Source organism: Acomys russatus, chromosome 1 (assembly GCF_903995435.1).
Source record: "Acomys russatus chromosome 1, mAcoRus1.1, whole genome shotgun sequence".
NCBI lineage: Eukaryota > Metazoa > Chordata > Mammalia > Rodentia > Muridae > Acomys > Acomys russatus.
In genome coordinates this window covers 53121374-53133595 of record NC_067137.1, presented here as the reverse complement: position 1 = coordinate 53133595, position 12222 = coordinate 53121374, and positions in this window count along the sequence as shown.

Genomic DNA, 12222 nt, shown 5'->3' with positions numbered 1-12222 from the left:
GTGAGCCATCTCCGCCTCTCAGGAAACACCCCAGGAATTTCCCAGCCTAATTGTGGAAAAGAAAACATTTGTTTTTCCTACTTAATGATCTAAAAAAACAACTCTTGACTATGTAGAATTGTAATGAATTTCTTGAATGGCTTGAAACCTAGCCATTACATGCAACCCCTTTTAGGCTTTCTTTTGCTCTGACCCAGCCACAGATGGACTTGCTGTGTAAACTAAAGTGGCTGGGAACAAGCCACTGATAATTTAGGTGTCAATGAAGGTTAAAGCTGCACCTTCCAGACTAAATAGAGGTTTGTTTTGTTTTGTTGTTCTTTGTTTGTTTGTTTGTTTGTTTTGTTTTAAAAAATAAAATTTCCAGGCAGGGCAATGGGTCAGAGGGTAAAATGCGTGCTGCTTAGCTAACACGAGTTTGGATACTTACTGCTAATATAAAATTAGGACACAGTAGCTTGCTTCTGTACTCCAGGATGGGGGGGGATGGGGAGGTGGGAGCAGATGCATGTCAGGGAGTGAGAGGCATCCTGGAACCTTGTTGGGCAGCTCCAAGTTCAATGGGATCCTGTTTCAAAAAGGAAAATGGAGGAAGACATCCAATGTCAATGTCTGACCTCCTCCTTGCCCCCCCCAAAGTGCAGCTGAACACATACATGCATGCATGCACACACACACACACACACACACACACACACACACACTACATATACATTTTAAAAATAGCTCTTCTCTTTTCTGCCATCATGTGACATTCATATGCCTCAATGTCTTGCCATGTCTTCACACAAGACTTCCAAAGTGATTCCTGGTCAAGAAATGAAAGCAAAATTGTCCTATTCTCCAATGGATTCTGATGAAAATTGGTGACAAAAGCACATAGAACACCAGCAGAAGAGACTGGAGAAGAACGATGCTGGGTCTTCAAGGATTTACACAAGATGGTGTGCCTGAGGGTTTGTGCTGAATCGTAGTTGTTAGATTTTGGAGCTCAGAGGAAAGAGACAAAAGTCAGGAAAGCAACAGGGAGTCAGACCTCAGCACATGAAACTGCAAGGGGCAGCCTTTCTCCCATGGGTGTGATGAGGGTGCAGAGGGCAAAAGCTAGGTGTGATCTTTTATAGTACAGGGTGGGAGGTTTGCTAAGTAGGAGGAAGTAGGTCAAATGGACGCTGTATGCAGATTGCAATGGTCTCCTCTTCCGGGAGCAGTCTCACTCCACCAACACAGACTCTCTTGTGTGCCTCTGTCTCAGCAAACAGTCCTCTCTGGCTTGGGGCTGATCAATAATGCTTGAGAAAGTTCAGGGATCATTTCCTTAGAGTGCTGTTTTTACAACCTAGTAATCCCAGCACTCGGGAGGCAGAGACAGGCGGATCACTGTGAGTTCGAGGCCAGCCTGGTCTACAAAGTGAATCCAGGACAGCCAAGCCAAATGCTGCCTCAGAAAAACCAAATAACCAAAACAAAAATTTGGGAACTGATTTGCTATTATCTGTTACATGTGCTATAAATGTTTTGACCCATGATAAAATATGTAAAACCTTTAAAAATAAATAATATGGAGTTGGTTAATAATAAAGAATATTGTTCATAGTGTTCCTGCAGAGGACCCACATTTATTTCCTAGCACCCACCTCAGGATACTCGCAACTAGCTGTAACTTCAGCTCCAAAGGATCCAATTTTTTTCTTCTGTCCTCTATAGGCATTGTATTCACATATACAAATGCACAGAATTTAAAATTAATCATTTAATACTGTGGGGGCTAGAGAGATGGCTCAGCTGTTAAGAACACTGGCTGTTCTTTCAAAAACCCTGGGTTCAATTCCCAGCACCTACATGGCGGCTTACAACTGTCTTTAATCCCAGTTCCAGGAGATCTGACACCCTTGCACAGACATACATGCAGGCAGAACAGCAACAAAATAAAAAAATAAATAAATTATTTAAAAACTAATATTGTAATGAACATCCTTGTGAATTGATTCTGAGTGCCTCTCTGTGTTCTTTAGATAAATTCTGAGCTGAATTTATCGGGCTCCAGGCTTCTGAAATGTGATAACCGAGCCATGCTGACTTTATATGTGATTCATATGAAGCCCAAAGCTCCTACATGACCAGACAGGTGCAGGATGCTGTGGTGCTCTTCCCCATCACGGCATTGACAACCATGTTCAGATGAATGGCGCCACTTGTTCTTCAGGGTCTTACGGAACAGCTCTTTGGAAAGATTTTGTAGTTGAATAACATACTACATAGGATTTCCTTCCTTAGCACTAGTCCTTAGGATTTGTTTGGTTGGTTGGTGTTGTTTTTATTTGTGGTTAGTTTTGCTTAATTTTCTTCAACCAATCCTAAGATGGAGTGGTAGTTTGAATGAAAATAAGACACATAGACTCAGGGAGTGGTGCAACTAGGAGGTGTGGCCTTGTTGGAGTGGGTGTGGCCTTGTTGGAGTGGGTGTGGCCTTGTTGGAAAAAGTGTGTCACTTTGCTTCCGGCCAGATGTAAACCTCTCAGCTCCTTCTATAGCACCATTTCTGCCTGGACAATGCTTCCTGCCATGATGATAACGGACTAAACCTGAAAGCCAGCCCCAGTGAGATGCTTTCCTATATAACAGTTGCCAGGGTCATTGTGTCTCTTCACAGCAATAAAGCCCTAACTAAAACAGAAGTCTATTTAAAACAAACAAACAATCGAACTATAGATAATAAGTGTTGGTGAAACCCTCATGCACTAACAATGGGAATGTAAGATGGTGCCACCACACTTAGAAATAGATGACTAGCCCCTCATAAATTTACACTTGTAGGTCCCACATAACCTGGCAGGTCTGTTCCAAGGGAACTAAGAATTTAAAACACGCTGAGCATGATAGCCCAGGCCTTTAATCCCAGCACTCAGGAGGCAGAGGCAGGCGGATCTCTATGAGTTGGAGGCCAGTTTGGTCTACAAAGAGAGTTCTAGGACAACCAAGGCTATTACATAGAGAAACTCTGTCTCAAAAATAAAACAAACAAATAAACAAACAAAACAAACAAAGCTGGGACTGGAGAAATGGCTTCAGTGGTTAAGAGCACTGCCTACTCTTCCAAAAGTCCTGAGTTCAATTCCCAGCAACCACATGGAGGTTCACAACCATCTGTAATGTGATCTGATGCTCTCTTTGGCCTACAGGTGTACATGCAGGCAGAATACGGTATTCATAATAATAAATAAATAAATCTTTAAAAGAAAACAAATAAATAACAACAACAAAAATTAATACACAAGTCCAAGTGGAAGCTGTGCACTGGTAACAACATTGTTTACACCAGTTACTGTTGACATATAGTACATAATAAATCTTGAATAAATAATGATAAATGACAAGGTCAGTCACAAAAGGCCACATGTGGTTGATTTCTTTCATCCCCAATAAGGACAATGACAAGAAGGACACCAAGAAAATTATCAGGACCGGAAATGTCCCAAATAGACAACTCATAAGAAGCCAAAAGTGTCTTAGTGGTTGCCAGGGGATGGAAGAAGACAAAATAGGGAGTGGTTGCTAATGGGGATGGGATTTCTTTTTGGAATGACAGAAATGCTCTGGATTTAGATGGTGGGAATAGTTGCAGGACTCTAGGACCATATGGAGAGCTACTGAGGTAATTATATACTTAAAAATCCCTATTTGACAAAAATGAAAACATGGCCATGCACAGACATGCATGTGGCTATTTATAGCAGTGCTGTTCATAGTAGCCTCCAGCCAGTTGCAACCCAAATAAATGTCCATCAAGGAACTTGTACACACTGTGAAATTCTGTTCTGAAAAAAAAAATACATACATATACACATTTATATGTGTGTGTATATATATACATATGTACATATTATCTGTGTGTATGTATGTATGTGTGTATGTATGTATGTATGTATGTATGTGAACATGAATGAACTCAAATGTATGACACTGACGGAAAGAAGCCACATACTGCATAAGTCCATTCACACATGATGTCCGGAAATGACAAAGTTATAGGGATGGAAATATATCAGACATTGCCTAGAGCAGAGAATGGGAACTGGAGAAAACTGTAAATGGGCACCAGAGAGCATATGGGTGAGAAAATCATCTCCCAATTGAATTTTGGTGATGGCATAGAACCCAAAAATTCATCAGAAATTATTGAGTGCACATTCAAATGGGTGAGCTTTATGGTATATAAACTATACCCCAACAAGACTATTAAAGATAAAAAGTTCATCCGCACTCTCGGCTACACATGGTGCTTAGACAGTCAGAAGTCCTTGCTAGAAGATGAGCATTTTCCCCATGCCATAAGGTCTAAGAGTTACAATATGATCTGAATGCTGCACACAACCTCAGTGTTCTTGTGAATAAACCAATTTTAAGAAACTAGCCCTTGCTGGGGTTCCTCGGGACTGGTGGGTTTCTGATCTAGTCAGATCCCAGCTTCCTAATGTCTGGTATATGGTTCTTTTCTGCATGTGCCACAAAAGCTCTTCAAAGCCTAGGAGTGTCAAAGAATGACACAACCAGAGGGAATGAGACATTTCCTGAGCCACAGAAATAACCTCATCTCCCATTTCATAAGGAAGTCTCTCCTAATTAGACATGATTGCACATCACAGACTTCAGCTGAATATCCTAATATAAATAATATGGCTCTATAGTACCAGGAAAGAACAGTTCCCACTGCCCACTACACACACACATACACATGCCTCCCCCACTACCTCTTTGTATCTCTGAATTCATGTAACCATAAACAGTTGTTTGAGATGGAGGGTATGATGGCATACACACTACCTGAGTGGGGATCTTTCCCTACCACTTCCTAGTGGCACAAACTTGAGCAAGGTCAGCCCTCTCTGGGCATCAGTTTCCTCTTCCATAAAATGTGGGTGATGTAGGACTCAGCCTGGGATAAATGCACAAATGTTCATGTAAGTCTCTGAGAGATGACCAAGCTCTTAGGAAGCTCTTGGTATGTATCACCATACAGTCATCATGATTTCAGCAGGTCCTTTATTTTAATTATTATTATTTTTTAATTAGTACAAGGTATTCGATACTGTGGTGTGAGTGAATGAAAATGGCCCCTATAGGCTCATACATTTACATGCTTAGTAGCTCCCAGTGGAACTGTTTGGAAAGGATGAGAAGGTGTGGCCTTGTTGGAGGAGGTGTGTCACTTAGAGTACACTTTGAGGTTTCAAAAGCCCTTACCAGGCTCAGTCTCCCCCCTCCATCTGTCTTCTCCCTCCCCCCCTCTCTGCCTGCTGCCACCCTCTCTACCATGATGATAATGGATTAACCCTGCAAAAACTGTAAGCAAGCCTCTAATTAAATGCTTTCTTCTCTAAGTTCCTTTGTTATGGTGTCTCCTCACAGCAATAGAGCAGTAACTAAGACAGACACTATGAAGGCATTTTCTTTGTGTTTGTTCTTGTTTTTCAAGATAGGGTTTCTCTGTGGAACAGCTCTGGCTGTCCTGGAACTTGCTCTGTAGTCCAGGCTGGGTTCAAACTCACGGAGATCCACCGGCTTCTGCTTCCCAAGTGCTGGGATTAAAGGCATGCGCCATCACCTCTGAGATTTATGATAACATTTTCTAACAAAATGTGCTTAGTAGAGTCTCTTCCTGCCTCACCTTCCATTTCCTCACCCCCTACCCTTCATTGAAAGCCCATCCCCAATAGGCACTCTTCTGGGGCCCTTGGACACCACTTTATCTCTCTGACCCCAGTGTGTAAGATGGCAATAGTAACTGCATTTATGGGCTTTCAGCCTGAGCAGAGTCTCGCGCTGTGACAAATGAGTCCAGCACACCAGTCCTCCAAGTGGGCCTCTGGCCTCTTACCTCAAATCCCTGTGCGTCATTTGGAAGCAGGATGGCTCTCACATTTCCTGTCAGAAGGGAGTCTCTGTCCTGCTTCATCCACCTCCTTCCATCTACTTCAGTTTTTAGCTTAGGTATCACTTCCCTAGGGAAAATTCTTGACTTCCCCATCACAGTATTCATATCAGGGAGCCTGTATATCCTCCTATACAAGCTGACAACTGTTACCACTGCAGCCACATACATCTTGTCAATATCTGTCTACTTCTCTGAAAGTTTTATATCCTTGAAAACATGGGCTACTCTGTCTTGCCCATCTTTGTATTCTTAGCCCTTACCACAAGGCCTAGAACATGGTTGTGTGCTACAATATCTTTTAAGGACTCAGTCACATTGTTTAGGACAGCACAAATTTAGTTACATTTAATGTCATGATATTCAAAAGCAACACACTATTATTAGACCATATATTTTGTCCTCATTTGTTTGGGTTTTTTTAAAAGATTTATTTATTTACTATATACACAATGTTGTGTCTGCATGTACAACTACACACCATAAGAGGGCACCAGACCTCATTATAGATGGTTGTGAACCACCATGTGGTTGCTGGGAATTGAACTCAGCACCTTGAGAAGTGCAGCAGGTACTCTAAACCTCTGAGCCATCTCTCCAGCACAAAGACCTGGGTTGGAGCCTCTAGTCTCCATGTAAAAAACCAAGTAAGGCAGCACTCATTGCTAATCCCAGGGCCCAGTGGAGACAGAAAGATCCCTGGGATTTGTTGGCCATGTAATGTATCTGAATCACAAAGCTCCAGGCTCAGTGAAAGACCTTATCTCAAAAAATAAAATAGAGAACAATTGAAGAAGACACCCCATGCTGAACTCTGGGTTCCACAAGCACATGCACACATGTGAATGTGCACATACATACATGTGGGTGTGTACCTGCACACATGTGGATGTGAATTTAAAATTTTTCAAATTTGTCTCAACCTAAAATTATATCAGAGACTTGTTGGAGCCCATGGACTTGACCTGGTGTCTTCACTCTGCAGATTGGGAAGCTGAGAACTGGAAAGGTTGAAGGTCACACTCCCAGGCGACAGTGGAGCCAAGTGGCAGCCCCTACGCCTCCTTGAAGTACTCTTAGTATCTATGTTTTTGTTTGTTTGTTTCTTTGTTTTGGTTTGGTTTGGTTCAGTTTTTTTTTGAGACAGGGTCTCTCTGTGTAGCCTTGGCTGTCCTGGATATGCTTTGTAGACCAGGCTGGCCTCGAACTCACAGTGATCCACTTGCCTCTGCCTCCAGATTGCTGGGATTAATGATATGCACCAGCACACCCAGCTGTCTTCTATGTTTATGTTTGGGCAATATTTTTTTTTAATATTTTTTATTGATTTATTCATATTACATCTCAATTGTTATCCCATCCCTTGTATCCTCCCTTTCTCCCTCCCTCCCATTTTCCCCTTACTCCCCTCCCCTATGACTGTGACTGAGGGGGACCTCTTCCCCCTGTATATGCTCATAGGGTATCAAGTCTCTTCTTGGTAGCCTGCTATCCTTCCTCTGAGTGCCACCAGGCCTCCCCATCCAGCAGACATGGTCAAATATGGGGCACCAGAGTTCGTGTGAAAGTCAGACCCCACTCTCCACTCAACTGTGAAGAAGGTTGTTTGGGCAATCTTGCTTACTGTCTCTCCTGTCTGTTCTTTTTCCTACTCAATTTGTAAACCTTTTAAAAAAAAAAAACGTATTTCTTTTTACATTATATGTTTTACCTGCATAAATGTCCTATGTGTGGTGGTGTCCACAGAAGCCAGAACAGGGCATGTGATTCCCTAGAACTGCAGTCCCAGAGGGCTGTAAACAGCTGTGTGGGTACTGAGAGCCAAACATTGGTCCTCTGCAAGAGCAGCCCATGCTCTTAACCATTGCTCAATCTCTCCAGCCCCAACTCCTTTTTTTTTTTTTTTTTTTAAGGGAAGGGCGCTCAGTGAATTGGATTCTCCACAGCCTGCCTTCAAGCCTTGGCATGGGATGCCTCAGTAACTGATTGAATGAGTAAACACATCAACAATGAGTTATCTATGACTAAGGCAGCATGAGGATTTGTGGGTTTTAAATGATCCTGTTAATACTTATGTTGCAATAAAAAAAAAAAACAAAAAAAAACTGAATGTAACTTTTCTTCCTGTTTCCTGTTTTAAAGGTTGAAGTACGCCAGAACCAGTAGAACTTCACTCCAGTTATTCACATAAAACATACTCAATTCACAGCAGCTGTGAAAATCCAGCTGTGCTTATTATTGGTCATAGATGGCTTATAATGAAGGTTACAACTTGTTAACCTAACAGTAGGTTTGAAGGATAAACAAGAGGGTAATAAATCCATCAATTATTCTCTCAGGCTATTGACTGCACCACATTCAGCTTTTAACTCTTGTAAGTCTACTCTTAAGGTGGCAAAAGTGTAAATCTATAATATTGATATTTTAGTACATTGTTTAAGACTGGTGAGGCAAGAGTCACAGGATTATGTCTTGAATGCTTTTGTACAGATTGGAATGTCACTAACTGCCATTAACTGTCCCTTTGCACAGTTAATGCACTATGGTATTCAAGGTCAAGTTTTTAGTCTCTGCTGTTGTCTTCCTAGATTCTAGGGTGAGGTAGGGATGGGGGTTGACCCGGATATCTTTTTTATCAGTTACCCCAGGTGACTGGAACGTAGGTGGCCACAGACTACTTTAAGCAATCACATGCAGAAAGGTGTTTCAAGGATGAAAGCTGCCTTTCACTCAATTGTGTGCCTGAGACATGTGTAGTGGATACTTGATATGCATTTATTGAAGTATTAATGTACCTAATATGTACATTAATGGCATTGGTTACTATGTGGCTTGGTGTGTATGTGTGTGTGAGTTTGTGTGTGTGTAAGTGGTGTGAATATAAGTTGATAATGTAAGCATTCCTGGAAAAGTCACCTTTGTATTATCCTTTGACACAGTTCTGCAGTTTCTCTCTTTTGCTATCTTGGTATATGATGTGAGACCTTCCTTACTGTTGTTTTAGCATTGATACATGACTTATTAAGCTTATTTTTAAGATAGTATTTACTTATTTTGAAAAATCTAGTTACAAGAGTGATTTGTACTCACACAATTAGCTAATTTCTTGTACTTAAAGTACTTTTTTTTTGTTTTTTGTTTTTTGAGACAGGGTTTCTCTGTGTAATAGCCCTTGGCTGTCCTGAACTTGCTTTGTAGACCATGCTGGCTTCGAACTCACAGAGATCCACCTGTCTCTGCCTTGCGAGTACTGCGCATGTGCCACTGAGTCTGGCTCACTCACACAATTTGAAAATGTGGCATCAAAACCTCAAAGAGGAAAGACCCAGAGACCCTGTTAACATGGCACAAGCTTTGATTCAGTCACATGTAGCAGTGTCTTGCATGTTTAAATTAATAACATTATAACTTTATCTCTTATTGCTTCATTTTTGGAGAATATCTTTTTTTGAGACAGGGCTTTTCTGTTACCCAGATCTCTGGCTGTCCTAGACTCTCTTTGTAGACCAGGCTGGCCTCCAACTCACAGATATCCACCTGCCTCTGCCTCCCGAGTGCTGGCATTAAAGGCGTGCATCACCCCACCTGGTATGGAGAAGATATCTTTAAAATAGAGAAATTTCCAAAGGTTGTGAAGAAGGAGCAAAAGTACTTTTCCAGCCAGGTTTCTAGTTGACATTTTATTTTTCTCACTAAGGCCCTTTTGTTATTGTTGTTGTTGTTGTTGTTGTGTTGTTTTTGGTTTTGGTTTTGGTTTTTGGTTTTTGAGACAGAGTTTCTCTGTGTAGCCTTGGTTGTCCTGGTCTCGCTTTGTAGACCAGGCTGGCTTCGAACTCACAGAGATCCACTTGCCTCTGCTTCCCAAGCGCTGGGATTAAAGGCATGAGCCACCAAGCCCAGCCTAAGGCCCTTTTATAAGCAGCAAAAACTAACTTTCACTACCTAAAGCTTTACAGCCAGAATCTAGGAGGCAGTACTTGATGGACTAACAGGAGGCTGAAGAATAAGGATCTCGAATAGCCGGAGGCTACCGTGAGGAAGGCTCCCAGAACTACCGCCCTGATGGCCTCTCCACATGAGAACTCACGTGCTGGGAGGCAGCAGTTTTAATCTTAGTGTTCTTGAACTTAGACTACACTCTGTTTCTGACCGGGTTGCAGCTGACAAAGGTGTAACGAGGCTGGCGGTTCAGGAACTCCCATGCTTTTCTCTCTTTGCATAAGCCAACTGGTGACTAGGACACATCCGAGGATTGGGAACGACACAAGAGACCAGTCTGGCTAAGTCTGGGGAGTGGCTAGGTGGATGGTTTGATATGGGCCATGCTGAGTCTGAAAGTTATGATGCTTCAAAATGTATTTACTAGGCCTCTGAGTGCCCAAGTCCTAGGTGCAGTCTCAGCCTACAGACTCTTCTTTCTCCCTGCCCTGTGCCTTGTGAGATCAGCGGAGGGAGTAGAGTGGGTACCCAGTTCTCTGGCTTCCTTCTCAACTTGCTGGTGAGGGCTGCCAAATCCCTCTCAGTCAGGGCTCAGAGCACTCGCTTTCTCTCTGTGCCCCCTTCCTTCCCTCTCTCCCTCTTAAATTCTGACTAGGCTCTTGCTTGTTCAAAAATTCTTCTACCTAACCCCATCTAATTTCCCTGTGTACTGTCCACCCCTCCTATTGGACTCTAAATGCTACATCCATTTCTGCCATGGTCCTGAGAAGCCCCTGTGCTCCAAGCAGAAGCTCACTCTGGACCTGTGGGCCATCTGCTTACAAATGTAGCAAATACTAAAAGGAACGGTGAGTTTCTTCATGAGAACCACACAGGAAGAAAGGATGGAAACCGTTAGAGAGCGCACTTGCCTGCCTTTGGAGCTGGGAGAGACAATGAGGATTCAGTGAAAGAGACCTCCAGAAAGCCACACAGTCCACCAGGAAGCGAATGGGTACTTAACTGCCCATCTAAGGACGTTAGAGTGTCAGCGACAGAGGCAACTCCTTATCAGGAAATCACAGTGGCTGGCTGGCTGCTCTCATGGCACACAACCAGCCTACAGACTATATAATTTTATTAAAGTAGGATAAACAGATTCGTCACGCATGATAAAGATCCGAAATAGTGGTGATATAACAGAGCAGTTTGCTCCTTTGTCATGTGAATGGAGCTTGGAAATAATTCCGGTCTATTCCTTGATTTGTGGAAGCAATTAGAATGCCGGTGAGTAGAGCACAAGTAGCTGTCCTGGGCGCATCGTCTTGATTTGGGGTGTTTACTTGTGCCCCAACCATCTTATCTGCACTCAGTTCAACAGGACCTTTCTCAGATACCACATACAACACATCTCTTTGCTGAACGTGGTGGCGCACGCCTTTACTCCCAGCACTCAGGAGGCAGAGGCAGGTGGATCGCTGTGAGTTTGAGGCCAGCCTCGTCTGCAAAACGAGTCCAGGACAGCCAAAGCTACACAGAGAAACCCTGTCTTGAAAAACCAAACCAAACCAAAATATCACATCTCTTTGTCCAGAACTTAGAAGTATGACCAGAAAAAATACCATGTTTCTGATGATTATGTGCCCGTGCTAAAGATAAAAAATTGGAGCATGAAGAAAATAAAGGATGATAGAAATCTTGCCCCCTCTGCCAAAACATGTCACTTTGCAAACAGTTTTCTTTTTCATTCAACAATTTCATTTAAAAAATTGTATGTGTGTGCATGTGTGTGTGTGTGAGAGCACACATACACATGTAGAGCACAGAAGAGCTGCTAGATCCCTTGTAGCTAGAGATACAGGCATTTGTGGGATGTGTAGCTTGTTTGTCAGGTGTTTGCAGATGCCAGGCTGGCTTGCTACATGGACACTGAGATTTGAACCCCATTCCTCACAATTTTACAGCAAGTGCTCTTTACAGCTGCACCATCTCACCAGCTCCCTCAAACATTTCCTTTTTAAGGGAAAGGAGTTTTGATGATTCCTTGCTGGTCATAGGTTCCCTATAATATTCTTCGGGTCCATAGTGCAATAAAAAATATTAAATTATTGCAGTCATCGAACCCCAGGTTAACAGTGCTTGGGAGAGCCCAGGTAGGCCATGAAGCTCATAGCCAGAAGCAGCAGCGAAGGACACCTGACTGGAAATAAGGCTGCAGCAGCAGATGAAGGAGTCTCTGAGCCGATGCAACCTAGCTGCAGGAGCAGGAGCTACAGCAGGTCCTGACTTCAGGGATCTCAAACTACCAGGGTAGGTTTGAGTCATGGTCACACTTGACATCTTGCTTCTGGCAGATGGGAACGTGCCCATCG